The following is an 18,769-nucleotide window of genomic DNA, read 5'->3' as shown; positions in this document are numbered from 1 at the left end:
TGGAAGGGGGCAACCTGGACAATGTGGCGCCACGTGTGCAGGTGGGTGCGCAGGAATGCGTGGCCTCTGGGGAACACCTGTGTGTTGGTACTGTGCATGTGCCTGCTCTGGGGAGTGGATGCCAGGTATGGATGTCTGGGATATGCATGTGTGCATCAAGTGCTGCAGTGCAGGGTGAGCAGTGACTGTGTGTATGAGTTTGCTCCTTGCTGAAAACACCGGCGCATTTGTGAGGTGTCAGAGGGAGCGGTGTGTCCCCTGCGGGCTGCCTTGTGTGTGTGTGGCAGCATTTACCCTGGTGAGACACCAGTGTGGCACTGCACACTTGCAAAGCCTTGGGAAAGCAGTGCAGTGCCACAGCACAAAACTATGGGAGGGAGCATGTACTGGAGAGCACCCCTGGGAGCATCCAGGTTCACAGGGATGGGATCCCCTCTCTGGGTGGAACAGTCCGTCTCGCTCCTGCACTGCCTCTCCTCCTGGACTCCGCTTTCCTTTCTCACCTTCCCTCAGCTCTCCTTGCTCACTGGCAACAGCATGCTCTGCCCTGGGAACTAACTCCCACTCACCACACTCCTTTCTTAGCAGTTCCCTGGTATTTTCCCATATCGAGAGCCAGAAAGTGAAGAAAAACCTCAGTGGGCAAACTGAACTGGACCTATTCCCCTTCCATGTCCTTTCCTCTTTTCAACCCACAGGAACTGCATTACAAACTAACAGGCTTTCACCCAAACCCACAAACTTCCACCCCCAAGCCCCAAACACTACAAACCAGACTCAGGTCACATCTGAGCCATGGGCCATCTCAGGCTGACACGGCTCAGGTAGGGCAACTCAAGGTAATAGGAGAGAGCGGTTCCTGTAGCTGGGAATATGGAGAGGCTCCTGCAGCTGCAGCCATACCTGTCTGACTTTCAGCTCCCCAGCCAGAATCACCCATAGCTGGGGTTGGAGTAAGAAATTTTATGCAGGAATTGCAGTCAGCACAGCTCAAACTCACGCTTCTGGAGCCAAAGCAACATGTCTTAGCTGCTCTGTTATTGCTTCTATCAGAAGGCTAAACCTTCAGCCAGATTCCACTTCCAGGGGAACTTCCAGGCTGGGTTCCAAAGCATGGAGCCTGTCCACTTGGAGCACATCCTGAGGCAGTGGGACTTGAGTAAGAAGAAAATCCCAAAGACATTTCTTTATTTCTTTAGCCAGTTTTGCAGATCACTACCTCCCTCCCAAACACCCTACCCTGAGCTCTACTTATTTGTTCTGAGGCTGATCTAAATTACTCAACTCCCCAAACTGAAATGCAAACAACTGGCCTCCATTTCAGGCTTTGCTTCTGCCCTATATCCCACTTCACACCTATTCCCTCTGGAGGACAAAACTAGTACACAGGGGCCACTTGTGAAAATATGCACATCTTCCCTGGAAGGCTTCATGGGCTCCCAGTGAGACCCAGTTTCACCCAGGACCAGAAACATACAGTTTTGCCATGAAATGCAGCCTTCACACTTAAGCACCATCTGTTTTTTGCTTAACTGCAGTCCTGAATATGGGGTATCCCCAAACTTTACTCAATCCTATGCACTGAAAGCCTCACCTCTAAGCTCCATTTTGAACCCTTTGTCTCCAGTTTTCTTCTGATCTCAGCCTTTCACTTTACACATAAGAGTGTTCCGTACCAAATCCCTTCTCTGATGTTTTCTCCACACCATACAAGATGACAGACTGGGAAAGTCTGGCTGTCTGATCCACTGCCTAGCAGCAGTCACGACCCACAGTGCAGGTCTCCAGGAGGCAGGACGATATTTGCCAGATTTTTTTTCCCTACAGAGGAGTCCTGCTTAGACAGTTTGGGTGACCTTTTCACTGCTGGCAATCACAACCAGGAAAATAGTCCTCTGTGCTAATATTTAAATGTCCACCATGAAAAGCACGGAACCAGCCTCAGCACCTGCTTTGGGCTCTCCCCTGTGCAGCACCACAGCATTGCTGCTCCAATTCTTCCCTCACACTGAGGTCTTTCCCTCCAGCCTGGCATCCTTCTCTTCCCTGCTCAGCTTCATGAGCAGCTCCTGCTGATGCTTTTCCCACATCCTGCCCTGCAGCCCTGCCAGCTCTCCAGGCCCCACCAAGCATGCAGAGAGTGAGCCCCTGATTACCATTCAAGCTGGATTCTCATTAGGCTGAAATGCCCCTCCAGGAGATCCATTAACAGTCCATAAGGTTAACTTAATCCAGCCAGTCTTGTGTGGTCTCTGCCCAAATTCCCTATTACATTAACAATCTTGAGCCTTAATTAGCATGTGAGGCAGAGGTGGCATTATTAATGGAGATAATATGGAGCATTAAGAATAAACAGGCCAGGCTGTCTCTCCCCCACCATGCATGCAAATCCTCTTCTGTGCAGAAACAGCATGAGCTTCCCCCATGAGCAGCACACATGAAGGGCTGGGGTGCCCCAGACCAAAGACAAACCCTGAAGCATACAGCCAGGCTGCTGCAGGAGGATGATGGGGAGGAAATGAGATCCCAGAGTGACCCTTCATCTGCCTGGGAGATGAGGGGCTGATAAGTTTGGCAAGTCCTGTGAAGCAAATCCTTGCACTAGGAAGGAGCAGTCATGTCCTTGGCTAAGCAGCCACCCCATCTTCCTGGGAAGCTTGGCAAAGCAAGGCCAAGGTTATGTGAGAATCTCTGTTCCCTTGCACGTTCAATTCACGCTGCCGTGTGCGTGCACACAGGATAGCACAATGAGTGTATGGGCTTGAACACCACGTGTAGGGAGGGGGTGTCTGTCCAAGAGGGAACAGGCTGTGGGAACTGGCTGCAGCTGTGCAAAATGCTCCTCATGAGTCTCCTTTCTGGCCACTGAGCCCCAGTGCACTGAGAATACAGGACAGGACAGAGGGGCTTCAGCTGAAGGAGAGAAGCAGTCATTTGGGGGACCAGAGAATAAATGATGGGGGTTCCAGCTTGGTGCAAGTTGTCCATGTGGTGGGGAAGGGACGGGTCCCTCTTCAGACAGGCTGGTGACTGAGCCGCCCAGGTGGCTGCTCAAAAGAGCTGGGTCATTACAGGTGAAGGGTCAGTCTGGGGCAGACCCTCTCCCAGGCCAGGCAGAGGCAGCACACGTTTGAGTAGAGGAGGGGAGGACTGGTGCTGCCAGCAGCAGCAAGGGGCTGGGGCAGCAAAGGGTCAGGGATGCACTGAGTATCAGCCAGGAGAAATTGCAAGCCTGACACTTTCTTCTAATACAAGCACTTGCAAAATCATAAGGCAAAACAGGGGAGGAGAGAAGCAGAAGCTGCTAAGCCAAGGAAGCAGAACCTAATGGCAGCAGCTCTGGACTGGTAATTCACTTCCAGCAGCACCCAGCAGGATGGGGATGAAGAGAGAAGCGTGTCTCAGGGACCCACAGCTGCAGGGAATGGCTTCCTGAGTCTGGCTTGTTCCTGAGATCTGACCCATGCTGTTCCAGCATGGCTCCCTTGTGCTCAGTGTGTCCCTCCGGGCTTTGCAGAAGGGCTTGCACTGAGAGCAACGATCCCTGAAGCACAGAGTGATATCCCTGTGCCTCGGCCCTGGAGCACCCGGCCAGTGCTAAGTAGCCTTGCTTAGCGAGGAGCAGTGCCTCAGGCTGGGCTCTCTCCCAGGGCTGCACTCAGCATCAGCCCAGCTGCCTTCACATGCCCAGAGGTGCAGCAGACAACAGCGGAGGCCCTGAGCAGAGCCCAGCTCTTCCACTTTCCAGCACAGCAAGTTCCCTCTCCCCCAGGCCCACCAGTCAGCCCCTGCCAAATCCATTTGTCCAATCTTGTGCTTTCTACTAATCCTGTTGAGCCATCCTTTAAGTTGCTCTGAGGCAAAGATAGAAAAATACAAAGATGCCCTAAGAAGCTTCCCCTGACCTTGCTCAATTCAAGATAAAGGGCTTTGATTTAAAAAATTACAGTGGGGGTCTGTCACTGATCCATTGCACAGATTAAAAGGAAGCAAACAGAGACAGGGGATGCAGCTAGTGCTAGGTGAGCAGACAGGGAAGGGAGAAAGGTTACAACCAGCATGGGGGAGGAGACAAAACAAAAGAAAGGACAGAAAATGAGAGGGGAGGAAGAAAAAATAACTTCTCCCTCACCATCTCCATACCTGACTATTGGTAGAAAAGCTTTGTACACTCATGATGTTATACAATGCCCCACTACCTTTCCTGGTCTGTAAGGAAGAGCGAGGCAGCTGCACTCTCTGTGGTGTGACCAGGCTGGGAACAGGGTGCTGGGACTGAAGAGGAGCTCCTTGCCCTGTCAGAAGCATCCAGTGGGGTTTCTGACTGAAATCCCAAGGCACAAGTGCCTGCTAAAGAGATTGTCATCACTATCTCTCCTTTTGAAGTTGTTCAGACTTTTCTTCCTCCACCCCTTCACCCTTCCTTCACACCAGACCTCTCAACTCATCTCCTTCCCTTCCTGACAGTGCTGTGTCTCACTATTCCTGCTGCTTGTCCTGGCCCACATCACATCTAGCAGCATCTAAACAGGCTTCCCACCACCCACCTCAGTCCCCTACAGCCCTTGACTCAAAGGTTACTCAGAACAATTTTCCTCTGTAGGAAATGTCATAATGTCATAAGGACTAGTGACGGCACCTTCTTCTTTCTCTGTACCCTCCAACATTTTTTGCACCCCATAAGGGCCCTTTGGTCCCTGGCATGAGCCTGTTTCCTCTCTCTGAACCTATTCTGTTTGAAGATCACTCACAAGATGGCTGATGTTTCATTTCCATTCCTCTTTTACAGGTATGTTAACCAGAAAAGGATGCTTAAAGAAGGTGTGCACTTCTCATAAAAAATGCTGGAAAACTGATAACAATGGATGAGGAGAAGACTAAAGTACTGAACAACTTTTTTTGCCTCAGTCTTCAATGACATTTCTGCCCACATCTCTTGAGTGGATGGACAGCGGGATGGGGACTTGGAGAGCAAAGTGCTTCCCACTCCAAGTTCAGGTTCACAAGCACTCAAGGAAGCTGAACATACGTAAGTCTATGGGCCCTGACAAGATGCATCCCAGAGTCCTGAGAGAATTGTCCGATGTAGTTATCAAGCAACTTTCCATGATATTAAAAAAAGTCATGGCAGTAAAATGAAGTTCCAGGTGACTGGGAGAAGGGGAAAACTCTACCCCTCTTTTACAAGGGTAGAAAGGAGAACCCTGAGAACTACCCACCTGTCAGCCACACTTCTGTGCCTGGGAAGATCATGGAAGTTCCCTTTCCTATTTTTCAAGCCTCTTCAGAGCCTGCCCAGTTCTGTCTTGATGACCAAGGGCACCTTCAACTGGTTTCAAATTTTTGCCCAGCTTCTTCAGCTCCTCCTGTACCATGTATAGGCACTGCAGCTGAATCAAACATTTTCACCGGGGTGGGACCTGGTGATGTCACTTCCCACCCAGCAATGCCCCATGTCCTGCTGCTAAAAGCTAAACCATTGTAGCCAAGAAGGAGGCAGCTCACAGATGCAGAGAAATGAAAGGTGAAGGGATACAGGAAAAGACACAACAGAGTCCGTGAAATGAGACAGGTCTATAAAACCACAGATGAGAGTGGAAGGGCAGGGCAAAGAGGTGTTAACAGCCTCTTCCCACTCAAAGATTAAGGGTCAGGAAATGAAACCAGAAAGTTACAGGTTCAAGACAAACTCCATGTGTGTGCTGCACAACTTCCTACTGTGAGATTCTGAGGATGCTAAAACTTTACCTGACCTCAAAAACTGGCAGGACAAATTCAGGGAAGAAATAAATCCACCGAGAACTAAAAAGTGCACAACAGATCTTCCAGCACTGGGTCCCTCAAATATGCTGAGGCTGAAAGGGTGTTCAGAGGAAGTGCTGCTACACATTTGTCCTGCCTGTAGGCTATTCCTCTTTCAGCTACAGCAGGAGATACTGCGCTGGAAGGATTACAGACCTGGCTTGGTAAGGTCCTTTTTGTATTCCTATGGCTTTCCATAGTCAGGCTGACCCAGAAGTCATGGGCAAGAGCAGCTCTGAGTAACAGTATCATTTTGGCACATTAGATCATTTTGGAAATGGATGGACAAGGCCGCAAACAACATAGCTCATTCCAATAAAGATTTCTTTTTCCCTGACCAAAAGCTGGAAGGAGGTCAGGTGTAATTTCAACCAGTCATTCCAGTACGGATCCTTGCTGGGAATAACATCTCTGCTTGAGCCCTAGCTCCCTCAATGCCTATTTCCAGACTTTTCAAAGACCAAATCCCCTTTCCCTGTGTTGATAAACACAGAACTCTTTAAACAGACCATCTGTAACAGGTCCAACCCCCTTGAATTCCCTTCCATTTCCCTGACCTGTCTATCACACTATTCATGGCAGGCTCTCCACACTAATCCTTTTATTATGATCTCGCTCAATTTTCCTGGCCTATGACTGCAATGAGGAAAAAAAAAGGAGGGGTATTAATCCTTCTGACCTTGTTGTCCCAATTCTGGGCCATCTGTGACTGGGAATTCAGAGGAGGGAAGTCTGATCCTCCTGGCCCCACTATCAACCCCTTACTTTGGGAGGTTCATTTTGTACTGTCCTAGAAAGTTGTTGTGGAAAAGCCCCTTTTCACTTACAGGCACTTCCTATGAGTTTGCTTCCTAGACTACCTTTCCAGCCAGAGAGAGTGGAGGGAATAATGTCCACCACCTCCACCAGATTCTGTTTACTTACTCCTCCTGTATCACCTCTCTGCTCCCTCAACAGCAGTGTCTGTGGGTTCTTCCCAGCCACGAGACAGGGAATCAATAAAAGGTGAAAGACAATCAAAGATCTCTCAAAAATTCCCTGGCAATGCTGCATATAAAGAGGAGGCCTTGCAGCTCACTCCACTTCCACCACTGGCCGAGTGCAGCCTGTTCCCTCCACCCCTTCCCACCACCATGTTTCCTTGCTGCCAGCAGTTGCATCTCCATGAACCTGCCACACTATTTCATAGACGGTTTGAGCACTCACAACAGGAAGCTTGCATGTATCTTCAAGAGACAAATATTCTCTTTGCTCAGCTTCATCCGTACCTCTGACTTCACCCATTTTTTGACACTTTAAACAATCTCCTCCTTTCCTTCGTGTTTACAGTCCTCAGTACACACAAACTGTTACATATCATCGTTTAGTCAAGCTCTACATATTTTGTTTTTTTAATCTCTCCTCATAAATAAGTACCTTCAGCTCTTTCATAATTTTTATTGCTCTTCTCTGAACTCCCTCCAATTTATCACTCTCCTTCAGCTAGCACAGCACCCATGTTTGCATGCTAAGTTTTCCAGACTGATCTTACTAAAGTCTTGGAGGTAACATGAATTCGGTCTCCCTTATGCTTCCAGCCTTGATGTTTCTGGGTGTACTTGAGTTTCTGGATGTCAGGAAAGCTGTCTCACTTCATATATGTGGCACCAGGTAATTCAACTCAAGGCTGTCTCCCCAGGGAGAGAAAAAAGAAGGTTCATGAGAGGTGGGGAGAAGAAGACACATGGACAGGAGGGACAGATATCCTGCATCTGAACAAGGGACATGACTACAAACCCTTACCTACTCACACACCTCAAGAAGAGACATCAAATCCTGCATATGGAAAAGGTGCATATGCACACACACATAAACATGTGTTCACTCTACAAATAAACCCCCAGTGACCTGCATCACACAGGAGTGCACACAGGAACACATACACAGAGAAAATACCATGAGGCAAGAATGACACACATGTGCATGGAGACTTTGGACATGCACACATAACCTGTGCACACAAGAGGGGAGGACAAAGTCTAACAGAAAATGGTGCTCTCCCTGCTCACAAACATACATGTTCTCATGCATAAACCAATGCTACCAGAGGAGAGATAGCAACTCATAGAGTCCTTATAGTAGCCTAAAAATTCACAGGCAGCTCTGACCCATCTGGTCTGCAGATTGAGCCTATGAGCCATGGAAAGAATGAAGACAAACATATGACACCTTGCCTTCAGGCAACTGGTAGTACATGCATCATACTGAGCCAGAGTCTTCATATCTACAGACCCTTCCATAGTGATTACATTATCACCAAAGCTATTCAGAAGTGAGGTGAAAGCTAAGGACCACAGAGGGAAAGAAAAAGACTTTCTACAGGGCAGTTGTGGCAGACCTAGGGATCCCACCTCCTATGCTGTGACCCCCCTTCCTGAGTCATGTTACTGGTGATCCTTCCTCACAAGGATATATTTGCTCCATCTCTCTTCTATCAGACATCCAAAGGAGTCAAAAGCACCCACAGTTTCTTGTAAACAGTCTTTCCCCAACAGCTTACCAAAACCAGACAGGTATTAACATTTTGTGAGTGTCAATGTATAGAGAACACAAATTCTTGGCCTCCAGACACAGCTTCTCATTTCTGTGAAATTCATACTGCACCATCAGCTCCCAAGAGCATCATCTGGAATGAAATTCTGTGCTAAAGGGCTGAAAAGCTGGAGATGCACTCCCCAGGGTGCCTACAGACAAGAAAGAACAGCCCCAGCACATCAGTCAGGTCAGCACAGAATGGGCTTCATCTTCAACAGCAGAACAGACTCACCTGTGGGGTTTTGATCCCATGCCTATCTCTATGGCATCTGATGCTATGCTATAGGGCACCATGTAGCCACTGAGACTCCTCACACCAGTGATGCCTGGAGACTTTTAAAGACTCCCTGCAAGTGGCAACATCTAGGGACAAAACCCATCAAGTTATTCACCTCAACCTGACTCCTGGTAGCTTGTTTGCCACCTCTTAAAATGCCATGGAGAGAGTGACAACTGCCCTTCCCTCCTTCTGTACCTCAGCTGGTCAGCTGGAACTGGGTTTCCTCTTGGCTTATGCATGTTGAGAAAATGAGGTCATTTCTCTTCAGTGACAGAAAATTATTTGGTGAGGAAAGCAGTTCATTTCAGGCAATGGCTATGTACCCCTGAGCTACCCAGGAGACCCTTAAAGAGGAGGTCAGGGCAAAGCAAGGCACAAAACCAGCATCAGCTGGGGAGCACAGGAAAGTCAGGGCAAATGCAGTGCTGCTAAAGTGGGGCTGTAACTGCTGCCAAACCAGCTCACCACTGAAGCAAACACAACAGCAGTCCCACAGTCATTGTCACCTCCAAAGTGTCAAGCTTGACTCATCTGAGGGTTTAAATACAGCACTCATCTGGTTCACAGCTGTGAGAAATTCATCCTGACCCAGCAGAGAGAAAGGGTTGGAGGTGGGTCACAGCCTCATGGTCTGCTCCGTGAGTTTGCATTCTCCCCTTCCAGAACACAGAAGTGATTTCAGTGCCCCACTACCCTGGCAAAAGAGGTGGCTCCCATGCATGCAGCTTGCCTCTCCTTCAATAGCTCACTCCATGTCCTCCCTCACCCTCTTCCTACATGGAAAGGCATTGGGGGACACAGAGCTCTGCTCCTTCCAAACTGCTCAAGTACCTGCTGTAACTCCAGTCTGGGCAATCCTCACCAGCAGAACCTGCAGAGCTACCAGGCAAACTCCAGCTTCCCCCATAGCTGCCAGCAGCCTGGGGTCCCTCACTGCTCAGGACAGCTCTGCTCCTCCATGAAGGAGAAAAGCAAAACCTCTTCTGTTTCCAGAAAAGGGGATGTTTCGCTGGAACGCATTTGCTGTGCACCTAAGCTGCTCCCGTCTGCTCTGGTGCACAGGCATGGGCAAGGGCTGCAAGTGTTTTTTGGAACATCACATCCCTTTATCAGAGCAAGGTAGCCCTCATGAGCTCACAAGAGTGTGAGGACAGAGGTGTTCCCTACATGCCCTCTGCCCTCCCTCATGCTAATAAAAGAAACAACTTAACCCAGGTCCATACTTATAGGCGATCAAGGGGAAAAAACCCACAGTATTTAGGATGAATGAGAGAGCAGCCAGGTCTCTCTCCCTCAGCAAATGTGCTGATATTTTCTGACACAGCTGATAAGAGCGCTGTGTGGTTTCAACAGGCCCTGATATGACCAGTAGCTTTTTTCCCAGGTGGGCAGAGCTTTTCACCACTCTTCAACAGGGTCAGATGAGGCAGCTGCACTCTGCCTGGAGCTGCATCTGGCTTCTGACACGACCCAGGTAAGAACAAACATCGCGGACATCATCGCAGCTATGCTTCCCTCCCTTCTGCCTTCCCTGCAATTGTTACCTCTCCGATTTTAACTACAAGCTGCCTCCCAGCAAAACCTACACCCCTGTATGCCCCCCCTTCCCCAAATGCCCTCTCTACCCTCCGAGTGGCTTCTGCTCCACAGCGTAGCTTTGCAGCTCAGTGCAGCAGATCAGACAGCATATTCCCAAACACCCGCTTTGGCTGGAGCTGGGGGAAGAGCAGGAAAGGCCATGCATGCACAGTTCTTCCCTTGGTGTCGTAGTTTTTGATGGGGGAAAAGCAATGAAGGCAGTTTGCTTCATGACGACAAATCTGCATGCTTGTGGGTCGGGTGCCCTGAAAGCCAATCTCCCCCCAAGGAAAATAAAGGCGTGAGGAGGGTGGCAGATGGGGAAGGGGTTGGGGGTGAGGGGAAGGTTGGTAGGTGGGGGAAATCAGTGGGATTAAAGTGTCTGCTTCTCACCCCTGGCACTGCATCGGCACCCTTCCACTCCCTGCAGCTTCCTCACTGCTGCTGGTACGGTCTGCACAGAGCAGGGAGGCGAGAGGGGGGCTGTATTTAAATATATTAATAATGCATGTTCCATGCAAATGAAGCTTCCTTTGAATATTACATTAGCGATGCTGTCAGGCTGCGCTTCTTGGGACCCAAGAGTGACGGGATGTGTGGGGACTCAGAAGGGGGGTGTGGGGAGGTAGGGCTCACCAGAAATTCCCTCATACCCCAGCACAGCCTCCTTCCTCCCCCTCCACCCCAGCTCCCCCACATTACACACACTCCCACTCCCTCCCACCTCTCCGTGCATGACAAATTCCTTGGCTCGCAGCGTGCAATGCAGCCAGGCTCCCCAGTCCCCAGGCCCCCTCCAGTGGCATGGGGGCCCCCCTCCACTCCCTATATCATCTTTACCCCCCCTCCAATCTCAGCAATCCTCTCCCTGTTCCTGCTTGGTTTATAGATCTGTGCCTCCAGACTGGGGAGAAGGGTTCTGCTCTGCAGCCTTTAGGGGGAAGGAAAGGGAGCAGTTCCTAAGTCCAGCCTGCACCATGTGCACCCCTTTTGTTTGCACCCACCGTGCCCGTGTGAGACCAGAGTGGGTGCCAAGGGACCGCGGGCTGTGCCAGATGTATTTGCCCGCAGCACAGGAGCGATGCTCTCCCTGCCCATCACAGACACCCCCTTCCCTGGGCGCTGGAGAGGGTGTTTGGTGTTTGTGCACAGGCAGCCCGGCTCCGTGCACACTCAGACGCGGGACACGCACGTGTGTGCTGCATGCACGCGTGCAGGGCTGGGGCACACCAGCACACACTCGCGAGAGGGCATTACGCACAGCAGCTCCCGAATATGCTGCCTCCTGCAGTATTAGCTGATTTATGCTGCCTTTCCCCAGCCAGATCCAAGCTCTGGAATGGGAAGAGCGGCAGCTGTGCACTCCTGCCTGTCCTGGATGAGAATAGGATGCGCCTGTTCGTCTTTCTCCCCCACCCCCCACCACTCCTCCTTCCACCTCCTTTTGCTCCCATTCATTCATTCAGCTTCTCCTCCCCCCCATCCCATGCCCCAAAGCAGGAAGATCCTTATGCATAAAAATGTGGGCATGCTTTCTCTGGTGGAATAAACGGGCATGCAGACACCCTGCAGGCAATACATACACACTTACATATGCATTCGAGTAGCTGTCCTGGGCCCCTACATAAATACTCGGCTCCCATCACCACCATAGACACATTCACACACCCGACAGACACCACGCAATGACTTTCCTGCAGCCAGCCAGTCTCCCAGCAGAGCAATGTAAGAGCAGAGGAGAGATTTACTCACTCCCTTGCATGTAAACCAGGCGAATATCCACACACCACACAACAGACAGACAAACAGACACGGACAAACCACTGTCTGCAGAGGCTCCCCAACAAAGTTTGCAGAGAGAGAGGGAACAGGGGGCTGAGGGATGAGGCCGACTCCTCCTCTGTCCCATAACTGCAGGCAATACACAGAGAGGTCTGCCTGTCTGTCTGTACATGCACATGCATGTACATGTGGGGGTATGTACATACATCTATAGCTACACCTATACATGGATACACACATGAACACACATACACAGATATAAATTCACAGATAAAGATATATGTACATATACAAACATATATTGCCTCCTATTGCAAGGTCCAAATAGATGAAGATGGGTCAAACCCAGCTGTGTGCAGGAAGCCCTGAACCTATTCAGCATCCCAATCCTAAGCAGAGCACGCACACACACACACACGGTGAAAGGGAGACCCGTCTCCAAGCCTCTCTCCCTCCCTCCCTCCCTCCCTCCCTCCCATCACCCCCTGTAGGCACAATCCCCCCCACACACACAGGCACACACACCCTGGGCCACTTCCCCATCTTCTTTGCACTCACCCCTCGCCTTCATCCTCAGATCAGAGGCATACAACCCCCAGGGAGTGCGTGCACAAGCTAGAGGAAAAGGGCAATCCACGCATCCTGCCCTTCTCCCCCTTTTCTAATCTCAGCTGCTTCTCCGAGAGGCAACACGGACGGCAGCCGGGAGCCGAGGACACGCGAGGCAGCAGCACAAGGACTGCACACAAAAACGTGTCACACACACGCACACACACACACACACGTACCTGCTTCTGGAGGGGTGACTGCTCCCAGCTTCCATACGGGGCATGACAGAGACGAAGTGCAGGCACAAAAGACCCCGGTCCTCAAGCAACTTGCAGCCCTGCAGATGTGTTTGTGTGGGGGGGTATCCCCCACTTGTGTCACCCCTTGGAGCTGTAGCGGTCCTTGCCCCACAGCTGGCTCATTCCCGGCCGCACCTAGGCAGCGCTCCCAGCCATGCACACGCGCGAGCACGACAGGCGGGGATGGAGCAGCAGTCCAGGGAGGGCACGCACAGCCGGAGGATTTGCTGCCTTCGCCGCATCCGCATCACTGGGGGAAGAAGGCAGAAAGGGCTGTATTGGCATTTAAACCGCAAGTGATTAATTCGCCACAGGCTCGGCTGATAGGGCTCTGGGACCAGAGCCGGCGGCGCTGCTTCTCCCAGCTGGGAAGGCTCTGACAGGCAAAGGACCCTCTCCCATGGAGCCAGTCCCGAGCTCTCCTCGCCTGCACAGCCACTGCTCCGGTGCAGGCAGAAAGGGGTGGGCCTCCACCGGAGACATGAGCACACACATGCAACAGCTGCTGGGAGCTGCACACACACACACACACAGACACAATTCCCCACAACAGCTGCTCAGGAGTTACACACAACACACAACAGCTTCCCGGGAATACACGCAAACAACAGCTGCTAGGGAATCACACACACACAGAGGCTACAGCTTCTCAGGATTAAGTCACCCACATGAAAATACAACAGCTTCTAGGAACCACACAGCTACAAGCAACAGCTGCTGAGGAGCTACATACACACACCACAGATGCATGCAACAACCATACACCTACTGACACAGGTACGTGCAACAGCCATGGGAAACTATACTTGGATACAAGCCCCTGTGTTATTTCTTTAAAAAATTGACACATAAAAACGTAACAGGAGGTGGAAAAAACCTTTCATCCACAGACAAGCACATGCATGTGACTGCTCTGGAGAGATTGTCTATTATACACCTCCTCAAATCACCACCACAGAAACATAACAGCTCCTCAGAAAGCACTTGGAGCCACATACCCTCCTGTATGTCTGGAAGACCTTCCACCTGCCTCTCCCAAACCCACACGTGCCATTGCCAATGGACACCTTGCTCACATCCATGTGCACCAGGTGTTGGGGACTCAGCCACAGCTTGGCCCCCAAATACTTCACACAGGCAATACCTGCAAGGAAAGCACATTGCCAAACACAGGGTCGCTCTTAAGAAATTACTCCCCAGTTCCTTGACAGAAAGCAGAAGCACACATGACAGACATAAATAATCTCTGCACAGACATGCAAGATCACAGCTGAAGAGACATGATGCACCTCTCACACTCACCACAGCAGTGGAGGGACTGCCTGTCTCACTCAGAGACACATACACATGCAACAGCTGAAAAAACTTAGGGACATTGGATAGGAGCTGGCTTCCTGGGATGTACAATCCAGCCTCATGCTATTCCAGGCAACCACATCATACAGTCTTGCTCAGAAATGTCTCAAGGTCCATCTGAGTACTGTGAGACTATTTGCTTCCTGCTCAGAAGCCACATTGAAGTTAAAAGCCTGTCCCAAGCCACGTTGAAGTTAAAAACCCTGCATTTACCCAAGCCCAATTCAAACCCACATATTCCTGGGCCAGCCAGCCACATTCTTCACCTGGGCATGCACAGAGGGTGCAAGAACAAATGGAAGTGCTCTGAAACCTCCATTCCCACCTGAACAGACACCTCCTGCCCCCCTGCTTCACAGAAACATAACACACATGCAACAGCTGAGTGAAGACCTTACCCTCAGCATAAATACCAACATGCTTCAACACCTTCCAGGTAAACAGACACCTAAGCCTGCCACCCTCAGCACTCACATGCGCTCAGATACAGAATATACAAACATGTATAACCTCTGATGGGAAACTAATGATTTTTTTCATGCAGTCCAGAAATTGAAGTGGAATTAGGCTGACACACACACAAAAACACACCGCTGCAAGCAGCACTACTATTAAATGTATTATAATAATGGCGTGAAACTGCAGCAGGGGAGGTTTAGGTTGGATATTAGGAAAAGATTTTTCACCCGGAGGCTGGTTGACACTTGAACAGAGTCCCTAGCGATGTGGTTATAGCACCAGCCTGACAGAGTTCCAGAGGCATTTGAGCAATACTGTGAGGCACATGGTGTTGGACTCAATGTTTCTTGTGGATCCCTTACAATTCAGGATATTCTATTCTATTCTATTCTATTCTATTCTATTCTATTCTAAATTGTGATGCCCATTGCATCTAAAGAAGCTCACCTGTGGCCCCCATCCTTCTAGTTAATATATGAGCACAGAGCAATGTAATTTCCCCATCTATCTCATGCCTGCAGCTTTATAGAGGGAAGGTGAGCTCTTTTGACCCCTCTGCATGAGGGGTCATGCATAATCATCTCATGTAAATCCGACCCCAGCAGGCAGAGGACTGCCCCTAATCTTCTCACAGGCATACAAGAGCCTCATGGACAGAACACCAAACCAATAAACCTCTATATGGGGAGGCAAACAATAAATAGCCCCAGGGGAATGAGTTGCCTCCCTCAAAACACAGGCAAGTGCAAAGAATCTACAGAAGGAGGCCCAGGATCACACACATCAGCTGCATGGCATGAAGAAACAAGTTGGCCCACTAGGCACAAACACACCAAGTCATCAATCCTTTTGAAAATGACACATAGGAAGCTTGTTGTACCCTCTTGTACTCCAGACCTGCAAACCCAAATGGGAAAAAATCACCCAGACACAAAGGTACACACAAAGACCCACACACTCCTCAGGCAGACAGGCATGCAGCTCTGAGGATACTTCTGGATGTTCCCTGGACCATCTGTAGACATCTGTTCCCAGTGGATTAAATGCCAAAACTACTCACACCTCCTGGAATCAGAGGAGGAAGCTTGTCTTGGCAACTACAGACTCAAATTTCCTTGCCTTTATCACTTTGGGGTGTTATGACTGTGGGGTGCTTCCTCCAAGCTCTTTTGAAGCTAAAAGCTACAGAGGAACAGAGACTTGCTTCCATCTCTCTCTACTTCCTTCAAGGACAGACAGTATCTAATTTTGGAGGGTGTTGAAGTAGGAGAAAAGGTTTCCAACTCCAAATTAATGCAGGATTTGTTCCTGCTTGAGTTCCTCCAGGATCATCTTGCAGTCTGTTTGTGATGAGTCTCCCAGAGGCTCTCCTGCTGGCACACATCCCTTCAGGACTCAGAAATGCTGGGGCAGGATCCTTGTACTACCAGGGCTTCTGGGGGTCAAATGGTATTTGATCATTCTCCCACTGACCCAGGAACAACATTTAACTCCAGCAGAACAGAAGTGCCCCAAGAGACAAGCAGAAGCAAGTACCACATTTGCAGCAGTGTGGGACATTTGGGTCCTCAATCTGATTCAAATCCAGTCCCTCCATGCCTATTTGTCCCGTTGCAGATGATCTGGAGGGTACAGAAGTTCACCCCCATGTTTATTTTGCAGAGGCTCTGACCTTGCCAAAAGCCCTGGAAAGGCTCTGTTGTTTTTTACTTCACAAATTTAAAAAAAAAAAAAAAAAATCACTGAGAGAGGAAAAAAACCTCCTAAGGACGTCATAGATACTTTAAGTCAGCTGCAGAGGTGCCTCATTCCCTGTGTCCAGCAGTACAGAAAAAGAATCACCTTCTAATTCTTTTGTGCTGATGTCTTTGAGACCACTACCTACAGTCAGGCCTGACCTCTCTGCCCCCTTAATGTGGATGAAAACAGCCCCAAAAAACACTTTCGTTTATACCTTTCTGCTCAGCTCCTGCTCTGTTGGGCTGCCACATCCTCTAAGACTGGAGATGCTGTTAGGGGTGAACAAGGGAGCTGACCTTATTAGAGCAATTCCCTAGTGTTTTTCCAACATATGCCAGGGAGTTGTTAAGTTTTAGAACAGCTTAGAATCTGAGAATCACAAAAGTGATGATAAAACTGATTTTTTAACCCTCTATGTCCCGCCTGGGTATTATCAGTTCAGTGGGGATGGTACCTACAGTCCATGTAAGGAGTAGGGGCGGGGAGTGCAGCCAGCCATCCCCCTCTCAGCCATCACCTTGTGCCGTTTATCCCCAGGAGGAGGGGAGAGCCGGGCAGGGAAGGCAGCCACGGAGTCTGCCTGCACTACCTGCCGTGTGTGCTGCCAGGGAAGGGAGCCTCGCTGGCAGCGTTTCCAGCTCTTGGAGCCGCCGGATCAGCTCTTCTCCCTCTCTATCTCTTCCCTTGCCCATCTGCCCGTCTCCCAGCGGGGCACAACTGGGTCCCACGGATGGGGAAAACAGGCCAAGGGAGAAGGCTGGGCTCTGCCCTCGTTGCAGTCAGAATCTCTGCGCTGATCTATACTGCGGTGAGCAGTGACAGATTGATTTTACAGCTCTGCTTGGAGCCGGCCGCTGGCCCTGGGCTGTGGATGAATCAGCTTTCTCTGGTCCTTGGCTTTTATTTCATTATTTTACTGCAACCTCGCTTACAGGCAGCTAAAGAGGGAGCGACAGGGAGAAACATGAAGTTGGCAGATTTCCTTCCCTGCTCTTGTGCTCCCAGCCTCCCAGCCTGGCTTTGGGACTCCAGGAGGAGGGAGGGAAGGGATTGTTTTCCAGGAACATCTATCAGGACATCTATCAGGAATAAAGACATGAGGCTCCTTCTGCATGGGTAGATGAATGTTGCAGTGGCTGTGGGAGACAGCAAGGACTGCGCAGGCACTGCACAGCATGAACAGTTCCTGCTCTGCTATGACAATGCCTCGATCCTTGCCAAATGGAGGGGGGGGCAGTTTTCAATACAAGGTATAGCATGTTTGGAAATAACAATGCACTCAATCCATGAGTGCATTGGACACTAACCTGCTTACAGACTCCAGCGTGGAAGTGATTCCAGGTTCTCTTCTTATAGCTGTGGATGTAGAGGAGGGGGCAAGGGCTGTACCCTGTTGTCTCCAAGAGGACTCAGAGCATGCCACAGACACAAGGCTCTCCTTCCCTCTCCTGGCTGTGAATATTGTAGATGTTGCTCAGAGAAAACATGAACTCAAGCAAGGACAGAGCAACAAAATTGAAGGGCAAAAAGATGTTGGGTTTTTCCAGCCCTGACCTGGAGCTACAGTGGGACAGCTCAAGCCAGACTGTTGAAGCAGTCTGGAGACAGAAGTGCAGAGTACAGAGGGACCAAATAAAATGCAACAAATGCTCTTCTCCACACCCCCAACATCTCAGGAGTAAATAGGAGCAAATATCAGCAACTATAAAATATCTGCTCTATCAGACTTGCTTTTGAAAAAATCTCCTTGTCAGAACTGAAGATTTAATCAGAGGGCCCCTCACCTGTGCTGGCACCTGCTCTGCAAGAAGAGGAGTAGCCAAAGGAACCCAACAACAGTTTGGCCTGCTCCAGCCTTCTTCCCACATGCTCAGTTCCCAAGGAGGCTTTGCATCACAATGGATGGTACTTCCATTGCAACAGATTCAGGACACCCTGAATTCTCCTGCCTTATTCCAGACACCCCATTCTCCTGCCTTATTCCAGAGCTCTCCAGCAATACAGACTGCCTAGGGACGGAGTGTTCCTCAGAGGACAAATGTCTGAAGACAGACAGCTAAAACACTGTGTCACTGGGCTCCCCCCAGCTCATACATATACCTTTGCTCCACCTGCCCCTGTGCAAGCATCAGAGAATGGCCTTGAAGGTGGCCAGCACAGCTCAAACTGTCAGAAGGCAAGGGCCTTTTGATCTGCAAAGATCAAGGTGTGGGAGGGGAAGGGAGGGGAATCAAGACAGGAAAAGCAGGAGAGGCTTCCCAGTGGTCTGTCCCAGCAAGAGAGAGGGAGACAGCAAAGTCCATCTCATCCACTTCGTGTAATCTTTTAATCTCTTGGTTTTTAATCTTTC

At 50.1% G+C, this 18,769-nt stretch overlaps 1 long non-coding RNA gene across 3 annotated transcripts in view; it reads right to left on the bottom strand.

Moving 5' to 3' along the window:
• Positions 1–18,271, bottom strand: part of LOC128788142 (uncharacterized) — a 54,275-nt gene extending 36,004 nt beyond the window's left edge. For 2 of the 3 annotated variants that reach the window (XR_008430959.1, XR_008430960.1), the window contains exons 1-3: positions 18,204–18,271; positions 17,727–17,871; positions 12,805–13,114 (exon numbers count right to left, since the gene is read on the bottom strand). This is a non-coding gene — a long non-coding RNA (uncharacterized LOC128788142). The remainder of the gene's footprint in view (positions 1–12,804; positions 13,115–17,726; positions 17,872–18,203) is intronic. The other variant, XR_008430961.1, reaches the window with a different exon arrangement.
• Between the last annotated feature and the right edge of the window lie 498 nt (positions 18,272–18,769).

Source organism: Vidua chalybeata, chromosome 5, assembly GCF_026979565.1.
Source record: "Vidua chalybeata isolate OUT-0048 chromosome 5, bVidCha1 merged haplotype, whole genome shotgun sequence".
In the NCBI taxonomy this organism is placed as follows: Eukaryota; Metazoa; Chordata; class Aves; order Passeriformes; family Viduidae; genus Vidua; species Vidua chalybeata.
Note: the sequence above shows the minus strand (reverse complement) of the source record. Positions and strands in the feature narration are given on the sequence as shown.